The sequence below is a fragment of the Cuculus canorus genome, chromosome 1 (genome assembly GCF_017976375.1).
Source record: "Cuculus canorus isolate bCucCan1 chromosome 1, bCucCan1.pri, whole genome shotgun sequence".
Lineage (NCBI taxonomy): Eukaryota > Metazoa > Chordata > Aves > Cuculiformes > Cuculidae > Cuculus > Cuculus canorus.
This window is the reverse complement of record NC_071401.1, coordinates 198,695,412-198,708,348: the sequence shown is the minus strand read 5'-3', so window position 1 is coordinate 198,708,348 and position 12,937 is coordinate 198,695,412.

Genomic DNA, 12,937 nt, shown 5'->3' with positions numbered 1-12,937 from the left:
AACTGTGCGTTGTACATCACAGATGCTGGATAACTTTTTGAAGTTATCTACACATTGCAATTCAATGTCATATCAGGCAGAGGAGGATACATGGGAAATAGACTTCAGTCCTCAAAAAGCCTTTGGATTCCTGGCACTCCAGATAGCTGTCATGTTGATTTGCCTGAGACATTATTTCAGATACAGTGATTTTTCTGCTTGCAAAATCTTTCTTCGTAAGGTAGCTCAGCTTGATAGCTCTGAAAACTCTGCACCAAAAAGGATATAAGATGTTTTAAGATGTCTTAGAATCAGAGCAGGAAACAGTGAGCTTCAAAATTTTTAGCATTTGTCTTTGATTTAGGTAAGAATCCAAAAGCTTGGATTGACATCTTGGGTTAGTGTTCTGAGGTTGGGAGTTTGACATCTTGGGTTAGTGTTCTGAGGTTGGGAGTTTGACATCTTGGGTTAGTGTTCTGAGGTTGGGAGTCTCCATTTTCAAACTTTCTCAAAATATTTTTACCCTTTGCTGTGTTCCTGGCAGAAAATTGTGAAAAAACAAGCCCTCTTCATGGAATTGACAAGGCATTTGTGATTTTTTTCCTACAAAATATTATTGAGGCCAAAATATTATATGATTTAAAAAATACCCTAGACATCTATATACAAAGCAGAAAAAATCAGAGCTATGCCTCTAACAGTTAACTCAGGTGTTCTGGAACACACTAAAAATTTGTAAATAAGGTAAATCTCCAGCCTGAATGCCATAAACCACCCTTTTATAAAAGATAATTAGCAAGAGCTGCCAGAGGAGACAGTAGGTAATACAACTGGTTGTACTGTAATTACTGGAATGGAGTAGAGTAGAGTAGAGTAGAGTAGAGTAGAGTAGAGTAGAATAGTTCAGTTTCAAGGGTCCTACAATGATCATCTACTCTAACTGCCTTATCGATTCAGGGCTGACCAAAAGTTAAAACATATTATTAAGGGCATTAGCTAAATGCCTTTTAAACACTGGCAGAATTGAGGCATCAATCACCTCTCCAGGAAGCCTGTTCCAGTGTTTGACCACCCTTTCAATAAAGAAATGCTTCCTAATGTCCAGCCTAAACCTCTCCTGACACAGCTTTGGACCATTCCCACATATCTAGTCACTGGATACCAAGAAGAGATCAGCAACTCCTGCTCCTCTTCCCCTCCTCAGGAAGCTGCAGAGAGCAATAAGATCATCCCTCAGCCTCCTCTTCTCCAACCTAGACAAGCCCAAAGTCCTTTTACACTCCTTATAGCACATCCAGCCCTTTCACCAGCTTTGTTATCCTCCTCTAGATACATTCAAGGGTCTTCACACCCTTTTTAAATTGTGGGGACCAGAACTGCACACAGTACTCAAGGTGAGGCTGCACCAATGCTAAATACAGGGCGATAATCACCTCTTTTGATGGGCTGTCTATGCTGTGTTTGATGCACCCCAGGATACAGTTTGCCCTCTTGACTGCCAGGGAGCCCCACTGACTCACTGGGCCTGCTGTTGGCCAGCACTCCCAGATCCTGTTTTGCAGGGCTGCTCTCCAGCTCATTCTGTAATGTTTATTCTAGTGCTCTGTATTGCCCTGTCCTAGGTGCAGAACCAGGTATTTGTGTTTGTTAAATTTCACCCCCTTAATCATTGCTGAGTGCTCTAATCTATCTAAATCATCTTGCGAATCCTGATGTCCTTCAAGAGAGTAAACAGCACACCTCAGTTTGGTATCATCAACCGCCTTCTAACGGTGCATTCAGTTCCTGCATCCAGATCACTGATAAATACATATATGAACAGAACTAATCCTGGAATTGACTCCTGAAAACACTGCCAGTGACCAGCTGACAGCTATATGTAGCCTCATTCACTACAACTCTTTGAGCTCTGCCCTTCAGCCAGTTCTTCACCTCGCTCACCTGAACCTGCTCATCGCACAGCTGGACAGCTTGTCTAGAAGGATGCTCTGAGGGAATTAAATAGCCTCACTAAAATTCAGAAAAACTGCACCCACTCCCTTCCCTTCATCCACTAGGCAACTGACCTTTCCATAGAAGGATATTAAATTAATTAAATAGGACTTTCCCTTTGTGAACCCATGTTGACTGTTCCTTATGACTGTATTTTTAAACGCCTTTCAAAAACACACAGTATAATCTTCTCCATAATTTCCAGAAAGTGAGATTACACTCACTGGTCTGTTGTTCCCTGGGTCTTCTTTCACACCTTTTTTATAAATTTGAATAATGTCGGCTAGCTTCCACTCTGTGGGGACCTCTCCAGACTCTGAAGACCTTTGGCAGATAATCAAGAAGGATCCTGCCATAACATCTGTACTTCCATAGACTTGCGAACAGCTGATACAGCAAGTCCCTTACAATTTCAGTGTCCACAAATGTAAAGTCATTTTCCTCAAGGTCTTCTGACTCAGGGGACTGAGGATTCCAAGGTTTATTAGTATTACCAAAGACTGAGGAAAAAAATGCATTTAATGCCTCTACTTTGTCATCATCCCTAATCCCAATACTTTTTCTACTTTCTGAAGTTGTTTATAAAGGTGATTGAGACAGTTTGCCACTTCCTTTAGTATGTGAGTTACACTAATAAATGGAGAAGAGGGGTGGGAAGAAAAGCAAAGAGTTGAATAGAAAAGGACACATCAACTTCCCAGGCCATGGCAGGTCCATCATCAAAACTCCAAGTGAATTTCCCTCAGGACAGTTCCTTGAAGACTTTACCTTGGGGCAAAATTCAAATATGAAGCAATTTAGGAAAAAAAAAATCCAGTTCAATGAACAAATATTTTTTCAAATAATCTCCCCCTGTTAAAAAAGAAAAAAAAAAAAGTCACCAATGCTATTCAATTCTATCAAATTAGGCTCTAGCTTTGTTAAGGCACCACATAAGCATTATTTCTTTCTTTGCTGTGTTATTTTCTCCTTCTTCACAGCTCTAGTGTAGTTTATCATGTATTGAGCTAACTCAATATATGACAGAGAAAACAAAACTTCAGAAAAACATATGAATTTTAAATTCTAAATTTCATTATTTATATGGCTTCTACTTTATGATAACAAAGTCCCAAAAGCTGGATTAGCAATGAAACCTCTGAAATTCACAGGTGATACAGAAACAGCAGGAGTAAAGTAGGGAGCTGAAAGTAGTCAGTTTTGTCCTTCTCCAGCAGCAAAGAAAACAACTTGGCTGGTGTAAGATTAGAATCTTATTGTACTTTTTTTGTGATAATTCAGACCCAGACCATCATTTAGACTCTCTCCTCCACTGAGATAGATTTCACTGCGTAACTGGTTTTTTACACCATTTTCCACCTGAAGCTGCTGGGAGCACAAGGCTTATTGTGCTCACAATTCCCTGTATATAGCACTCCTGGAAACCCACAAACAGAAAACTGGCTACTGAGTCTCCCTTCTCTTTCTTCGTCTCGAGGCATCACAAAAGTACGTGCATCTGCCCCTCATAGTGGCATACAGACACTTGGCATTGTTTACCTACCACTAATTATGATAAACACAAACATTCTTTTTTTCCAGAAAGCAGGCTTGAACCAGAAACTTCATAGAAGCTGTAGAAATGAGGGTTGTAGACATGGCTGGATGCAGAAATGTGTCTGTATCCATTTTCCTGCTAGGCATTTTCTTGCTTTTTTCTCCTTTTTTTGATTGTCAGATCCACAATGAAAGTTCCAGCTGGTTTTAACAAGTAATTGGATTAATTTAAGGACATAAAGATCTCAGATCAGTAACAGAAAAGCTCCTGAGAGCAAACCAAATGATCAGGAAATTCTCCCAAGGGAAGCTGTAGAAACTCTGTTACTTGGGACTCTTAAATTAAAAGGCACTCTGGGGAGCAGTTTTGGGAGATAGTTTTGATGACTTACTAGTACTTTCCTATCATTAATCCTGGAAAGGCAGTCATTATTACCAAGAGTAGGAACATGGTTCATTAAAGTTTATAATGAACGTTGAAATACTTACCTATGTGAGATGAATGCTGATGAAACAGAAAATAATGTAAACACCACCAGAAACCAAGTCCCAGCTGAATGTGCATATCGTTATATTTCCATGCTCCTTAAAATTGTAAATATATTTTATATCAGAGATTTATAATCAGGTCAGCAGACAGTAAGACATACTGCAAAATTATGTAAAGGAAAATAGGGGGGGGAAAAGCAGTTACGAAAGTAACTCCACAACTGAAAATTACAGAGTGGTCATTTTTATTTTTAAATTTACAGGCCCCACTTGCCTTCTCTGCCTTACCACCCCCTCTTCAGATTTAGGCTTTCTCCTCCAGGGCAACTGCAGAGATTAACAGCACCTGATGTCAGCTGACAAAGAGTGGTTGGGTCCACTTACAAGACAGAAGTTCCTTGTTTTGTCTGCTTTAAAGCACTCTACAGTATTTCTGGGCTATAAAGGGTGGATTGGCTTAGTATTCAGGACAATGCAGCCAGTCACAGCTTTTGTAAGAGACATCATAAATCATCTAAACTTTGGTCTATAAAGATACTTAAGAGTATCACTTCTATAATTTCAGACAGAAGGAACTGGGTAACACTCCGAAGGATCAAATACTACTTTTTCTTGTGCCTAATTCTGTATGCAGAATGGGGACAGTAGTATTTCTCTCCTCACAAGGTATGAATATATCAAGATTAAAATATTTCAGCACTGTGTCAATAGAACCATAAAGTCCCAAAGCGTGTTAGGTTGTTTAGAACACTCTGACACCAACACACCAGAGACTCTGGCCCAGTGACTTTAATTCTGCATTGCAAGTTGTGATAACAGACTCATTTAACTCAGGGAGTATATTACCTACACGCTGTCATGTACTTAGCATAATACAGAAATATTAAGCAAGACTTAAAGAAGATTTAACGAAGGAAATATTTTATTTTGCATGAATAATTTAAAATTTAAAAATTATTAAAATATCTTAAAATAATGAGTTAGCCAGCCTGAATCCTCCACTAATCTATAATTATAACTACCTGCCACTACAAATTCTTCAGTGTCCTGGTGCTGTTTATAAAGTACATAAAATCTATTTTTTATTTGATTACAATTTCATTTTCCACCTTAATTATATCAGGCAGGGTTAATCTGACAGTTAGAAAGCCCTATGTGCGGTAATTTTATGAAGGGGATTGAATTAAGCCTAGGGGATGGTGTTGCAATTAGCTACATAGGATTTACCTGAGTTTGAAATTTGTAAACTGGCTGGTGCCACAAGCTGTAAGACATTTATGTTGCTACCAGCAAAAAAGGGTATGGTACTCGTTTTGGAGAAAATCCTCACTGAAATCTAAAGTAACCTTAAAATACGTTCAAATCTGGTTCAATGCCTATGCCTATAAAGATCCAGTTACAAAAGGCTTTCCTAACCGATGGGACTCACTTTGATGAGGAGGCGAGAGAAGGGAGATTTGACATGTGAATATTTAATTGTTACCATACCAAGTGGCACTCTCCAAGACAACGTTCAGACAGAATTCAGAGTATAGCTTGCACCAGAGACTATTTACAATGAGCACTACGGAAAAAGCTGACACGTCGGTTTTGGCTGAAAAGAACTCATCTGCAGTCATCACGAATACAGTCATGAATTGTATTCATGAATACAACCTGAGCCACACTGCTTGCTCACAGAGTCAGAGAACATCCCTTGGGCCATTTTCCTTACTGCCATGAATGTATCCTTTAGCTCTGCCTTCTGTTCCCCCTTTCTCGAGACTGGGGAAAAGGCTGATGACAGTAAGAGCAAGTTGCTGAGTGAACCTGGCTCTTGCGAGGTCTTGGCATGAGAGGTAAGAAAACTGGCAGCAGCTGCAGTCTTGACTTCATTGCCTTCATCCTTCCAGGTAGACCAAGACTATAACTCCTTCCTGCCAACAGCACACTGCAGACTTGCAGAAATCCTTCCCTGTCATAGGTCCTCAAAATGTGCCCGCAGGACCTTGCTATACCAACTCAGTTAGTCACTCCTTGTTTTCCCAAGAGGTTTCCAGTACTGCAGCAGCTGATTCCAGAGGTCCAAGGAGCTTCATGCAAGTACACTCATCCCCCAATGCTCTTGGGGACTACTGACACCTACTCTGTTTTACAGCTTTTCAGCAAGGAACATGGCACCTGGAAGACATTAGTCAATCATTTTTAATATCTTTCTTTCCAGAGAGCTGGAAGGACTGGTAATTCAAGTTTATTGGATACAGCAAAGGGATTCATGCACAGTTTCGCTAAAGGATTTTTTTTTTTTAAAAAAAAAAACCCAAATATTTCTGCCTCAAGCTAAGGTGAAATACTCTAAGCTATTAAACTTCTCAGTGCACTTATCTGCTGTAACCAAGAGTGGTTTTCGAGTGAGGCTTAATAACAAAATGCTTGGAAACTACTCATCAAACACACACTGGCAGCCTTGTCATGACCACAAAAGCCACATTTTCTGCTCTGAATGTTGAATTTCACATCTAGCAATGCAAAAAGACATATTTTTTAACTTATTATCCAAGTATTCACCTGCTCAGGAAACATCCTTCTGTGGATTGTATAGGGCTGTTTGAAAACACGTTATACAATTGTAAAAATGAAATGTATCCAGAAGAACTTCAGAAACTCTGTACTGACAAAGAGACAAACTTTGCAGTCACATTCATATAAATGCCATCATGGTAGATGGCATAATCTAAGTTTAATATTTGGAGGAGAGGTTTCTAAGATCCAAGAATCTAAGAATGAAATTGGAGATTCAGTAGGTAGCAATATAACATTTTTTTTCCCAGTAGATTCTAAGAAAACATTGTGTTTCTAGTATGACATCTTTTAAAAAATATAGATCTTGACTGGAAAATAATCAGGAAAGAACTCAGGGGATCTGTTTTTAGAGTGTTTTTCTTGATGACCTAGCTAAATTCTCTTTGAATGATCACATTCTTCCTATGCAAAATTACCCTGTAATTTCATTGGTTTACATTACTCTTCTTTTCCTTTCCTAAACATGTAGTGCTGATGGCAGAGAGGAGATGTCACATTCTGTATCCATGAAGCACATGGATCTGTTAAAGGGAGTACAGAGGAGCGCCATGAAGATGATCGGGATGCTGGAGCACCTCCCATACGAATACAGGCTGAGAGAGTTGGGGTTATTTAGCCCAGAGAAAACAAGGCTCCAGAGAGACCTTACAGCCATCTTCCAGTACTTAAAGAGGAGGTACAGGAAAGATAGGCAGGGGCTTTTTTATCAGGGAGTGCAGGGACAGGACAAGGGCTAAAAGTTTTAAGCCAAAATAAGGTAGATTTAGATTAGAAGGAAGTTTTTACTCTGAGAGTGGTGAGATGCTGGAACAGGTTGCCCAGAGAAGTCATGGAAACCCCTTCTTTAGAGGTGTTCAGGGCCAGGTTGGATGAGACTTTTAGCAACCTGGTCTAGTGGGAGGCATCCCTGCCCGTGACAGGGGGGTTGGAACTGGATAAGCCTTAAGATCCATTCCAACCCTAACCATGCTATGTTTCTAAGACCCTTATGCATATGGAGAGGTACATAAACAAATTGCAAAGCATTTTGTGGTTCTAAGGAGTGAAAGGTATGTAATAAAAATAAGGTATTTTGTTTTGATGTGACTCTCACAAAATGTGACTTCCAGGAATGATGTCACTTTTTTTAGCTGGAATAACTTGGCTGACTTGTTAATATCATTTCTGAAAATCCAAAAGTAAGTAAAAAATGCAAGGCTACAAATACTTCAACAGCATTTGATGATTTTTGATAAAGTAGATAAGTGCATAATTCCAGTCTGTTTCCTGCCAAATGTGAAGTCATGCTGATGTTAGGTTAGATACAACAATGGATATTTAACTCATTGATTTACAGTATTATTTCTGTACTTTATCTTTGTATAAGTTGTGTGTGTGTCATTGTGGTAGACTTTGTTCATTGAAATGTGTTGCAATAATCAGGCCAGACATTATTATCATATCCTACCACATCCAAACAGTTTTGAGTTGAGTCTTCTGGTCTAAAAACAAGAAAATACATTAAAGATCATAATTCTGTTATGTACTTTTCTGTTTGTACTGTATTTAGGATCTACACTCCTGAGTAGGACTCTGAAGTGTGCATTTAGTACATATTATAAATAATAATAATAATGTTGAAAGAGCCAAGGTGTCAATGTTACTCTCATTGATAGCGACCACTGCTACCTGCCTTTGTTGGCACTATGAAAAGAGATCCACAGTAAATAATATTCAAAAATCTGGCAATGAAGAAAATTTCTTCCTGTTTTCTACTAGTGTACGGAAGCTTTAAAGGCAGAAACCCACTTCTTCATTTACTTGGCTTTCATATTATCTCTTCTAAGTAAATAAATATTTGTAAAATATGTTTTGACTTTATGAGTTGGATTTATTCCATCATAACTTAGGAAGAATAATGCAAATGCTAAGATTTTGGAGAAGTATCTGAGAGCTATTCTGCTCTATCTCGAGGCCTTTATTTTTATTAGAAAATGTTTTATTTTCCTATTTGAAGAATGGGTTTTATTCCTATTTTCTTTGGAAGTTTCTTATTGTTTTGTTATATGGAAAGGATAATGCTTTTCTTATTTTTATTGTTCTTCAAAATAACTTTATGAGAAATTCTCAGCATGAGAACAATCTTATTTGCACTGTAATAAGGTTGCTACTGGTCTGGAATCCTGAGCTTTTGCTCTTGTAAGAGGCCTCTTTCTCCTAACAGGAATCTTCCTTGTGGAAATACCATCTGATCCATATCAAGCAAGGTACCCAGAAGTCATATTTAATTTTTCAGCAGTTACCATCACTCTTACCAGCTGTAAGAATAGGCAAAGAAAAGTTATTTGCCTAAAAAGCAGACCTCTGGGAGTTTTACAACCCCCTTGTGCTACCTCAGCATGGTCCTTGCACTCTCCAAACTGAGGTCACAGATGAGAGGAAGGAGTAACAGTAAAATACAACACCACAAAGCCAACCAGGTAAGGGTTCCTCTCTACCAGCCTCGTGCATGACTCCTGTTGTGGGCTAAGGTTGACCTCTTTCTGTGGGCTATGAAAAAAATAAAAGAGAACAACTCTCTGGAGAACAGTTGCATCATTTCGTCAGAGCAATAAATAGTTTTCTGAGAAAAACAGGATGTGGACTGCAAATATCAGAGGGGAAAGGGTATTTCTATGCAGAGGACAGACGTATATATGACAATAACATCAATATCTTGATGAAGTCTGAACTCAGCCATAAACAAATGCAGAAATCAGATGGTATATTTGTTCTCTTAATATTTCATATGCTTCAGTGATCTGGACAGTTAGAGTTTGCATGGTAAAACTGAGCCCCTTCAGCATATTTATGCTTTTGAAGCCTTTGAAGATTTCAGTGGAAGTGATCATGTCTGTTGTCAATAGGGGATCCGTCAAGAAAGCAGGTGTGCAACAAACTACATTCAAGGGAATCAGTCCTGTACTTTAATTCTATTGAACTTGGTAGTGTTAATATTATGGATCATATTTTTGGAAATTGTTGAAAATAAGATTTCACTTCACAGTGAAAATTGCCCAAAAATTCAGCGTCACTTAATCTTTGCTTTGAAGAACATAAAGGAATAAATTACTTCAAAATTCAGGGTAACACAGTGGCTAGAAATGAAACTAAATCAAGTCATGGCCTTTGTCAGGTCAACAGAAAAATCACAGCAGACCTCCCAAGAGATTAGTCATTGTCAGTAGAGGCAGCCCCCTCTTGTGTGGGTAAAAGTAGCCTTTATGGTGCCAGGTAAATGGGGAGCCTTCTCAGTGGAAAGACCAACACAGATCTACATTTCTTATCTGGTAGAGTGGTAACTACACATGGATTTAATCTTGCCACCAAAGCTAATGCACATCTGTATCAGTTAATGTAATTTACCACATTGATTCAGAGTTCAGTGAAGCAAGTTCCCAAGAAAACTTTATCTTCATTCCTATTCTCTTTACATTTTATTTCCCCCTTTCCCCTTAAATGATTTTTATCTGCCTCAGATTTCAACACCTCTGTCGAGAGGCCTGCAATGTTTCAGGCTTTGCAACACTTTACCTTTCAAATATAACTACAGAGGAGTGATGTATTGGAATTAGCTCACTAGGCTTGTTTGATCTACGTGATTGTAGCTTTCCAAGAATCCAGTTAACCAACAGCAATACTAAATGGTAGTGAGCTTTTTATTGATCCAGGCGGTTCAGCATTAAAAAAAGGGAAGCATATGCTTGCATGCAGATATGTTCTGATATGTTTTTCTGTCTAAACTCCTCAAATGGGGGGACAGGTAGTAGGGTTTGGGGGAGATTATTTATTTGTTTATTTATTTATTTAACTTGAGGATGGATTGACTAATTTGGTTGAAGGAAAGAACATGGCTTGAAGTTTTCTATAGAAAAGATTCAAATCCAAAAGCTTGTTATTAAAAAAAAGGTTTGAAAGCCTTCAGTTAATCTTTATTGAGTGAGTTATGTTTATACTTTGCTATATGCAGGAACTCAAATTTCAGACTGCCAAAAACACAGAATGGGATCATGTGGTTATTGGCTGGTCTACCCTTCAGCACAACAAAATAGTCATTGAAGAATTTACTTTTGAAATGGTTCAGTGTATCCACATTGCCCAACACTGGTTAGCATAAATGGATCAGCCTGCCCACACACGCCACTCACAAAATTCCTGATGCAATTCCTCCCTTTCTCTACCGTGCTTGGCATTTTTCAGGATATTACATTTTTTAGTAACTTTTTTAAGGAACAAAATTCAAAAGAGTGATGGTCTCTTTCTCTTATGTGTTATGTTTGTAAGAAATTCTAGAGATTCTGAGCAAAAGTTTTAACAGTTTCAAAAGACATCCAATACAGAAGAATGTATTCTTACTAATTTTTCCCTGAGTTTGACCAGCACTTAAATATTTATTTATGCTTTCTCTCTGGTTGTTCTCTGCTTTGTTCCAGATTTTTTTGTATAACAGCGGCAAATCATTTAGCTGTGGAGAAAAAATGAATATACAACCATAAATATAAAATGAAAATAATATAAAGGCAATAAAATTCATTTAGAATACAACTAATATTGTGATATAGCTGCCACAAAAATATTGTTGAAGTTATAAATATGTGTCATATTATATTGAAGACTGTTATAAGTGAAAATGAAATTAACACTGTGAAGCTGTTTCGGTACTGATGTCTGAAAAATTACTGGTAATCAACTGAGCTGCGTTTCTCAAGATTAAGTGCATCCAAAACAACTGAGTTCTTATGAAAGTTTCATTGTATTTGATAGTTTGAATTACTATATTTGCTACCTGTTGAAACAGCTGTTAAAGGGTAGTCACTGAGAGAAAACTGGTTGGTTTAGCATTGTTGATATTTCTGTTTAATGCTGTTTTTTCAAATGATCAAGGAGATCTACTGGGGCAGACTCAAGACACTGTTGAGGCTCATTCACTGAAATAATAATGCCTATACTACTTAGCACTGACAGAGACTTCAAACGCATGTGAAATATTGACACCCCCTGTGTCTGGACACCAAGAAATCATCTTTCCAGATGTAAACATCTTATTTTAGGTTAGATCTGCTAAATCCCTTTCTGGTTAAAGCATTTCTATCTCATGCTACAATAATTTTCTACATCTTCTAAGCCTTTTTCTCTCTACTATCTTTAAGGGGTAATACCAATCTCAGAGAAAAAGCCTACATTTTAGATATTTAAAGTGAAATTAACTAAATCCCATGCTCTCCTTGCTCACAGATCAGGAAAGGACAACTGAAGGTAATCATCAATAACAATTCCTAACTGTCCTGCACAGAGTCGAAAAAAGCTATAGAGTTTTTGTACTTGCACTAACAAAATCTCACGTAAGAGACTTGCAGACACTTTAACTCATGCTGACAGGATATTTGAAGTGGCAGAAATGTTGCTAGAGTGCAGCAGCAAACAGAGCCTCTAAAAACTCTACTTGCTGTCTCCTGTGTATCTCATTTCAACATTGCGTGATAAGCCGGCGTTGCAACTCTTGTAGAATCTGTTTCACGTCAAGCTATTATAATATATTGTGACAATGGATTCTGTTCATTGGGACTGAGAATAGGTCTTCATATTTTATCTGAAGCATCATGTATTTCAAATCACTGTTGTACTAGAGAACAACCTACTAGGCAGCTGGAGAAGTTTCATGCAGCCTCTCCTTTATGTCTCTCTCCAACAGAATACATCTGCAGGCTCCAGGTGAAGGACTGCCAAGGTAAGCAAACAAAACAACTCCATTCAATCTTAGAACCATCACAAGAGGTGTAGGGACTTCCTTTAACATGCCAGAAGGCTTCCTTCCAGGCTTTATTTGCATCTGTTGCCAACTGCAGCTGTGTCAGCTGATCTATAAAGTGAAATTTCATTTTGTCACTCTGAATACTTTTTTTACCAAAATAGGTTCAACAGTTTAAATAGTAGATATTCCCTAGCCTCAAAAGGTCCTTATTTTGTCTGTAATAAGTTAGTTCAGTTGGCAGTTCTGTGGAATGGATAAAAGACTGAAAAGATAAGCAAGTGGGAACAGGCTGAAAGGAGTATCTTTTCAAGCAATGGGGGTGATATTCAAAGACAAGGTAGGAGTAAGCTTTTACTAAGTCGTAACTTCAGATAAACATTCTGCAAGTATTTTTCACTAATTTGCAAGTAGATAGAGATACCAACAATGGTTCTGGCAACATAAACTCCCAGAGGGATATCTCAGCTTAATTCTCTTTTTACTTAAATCAGCAACAGACTTCTACAGGACTGCAGGGAAGTGGTAGGATGGGTTTGCTGTGCAGATAGGTATTCCATTAACATGTTCAAAACATAATTTCTCCTTGTAAAGGTATACTCTACTGAAAGA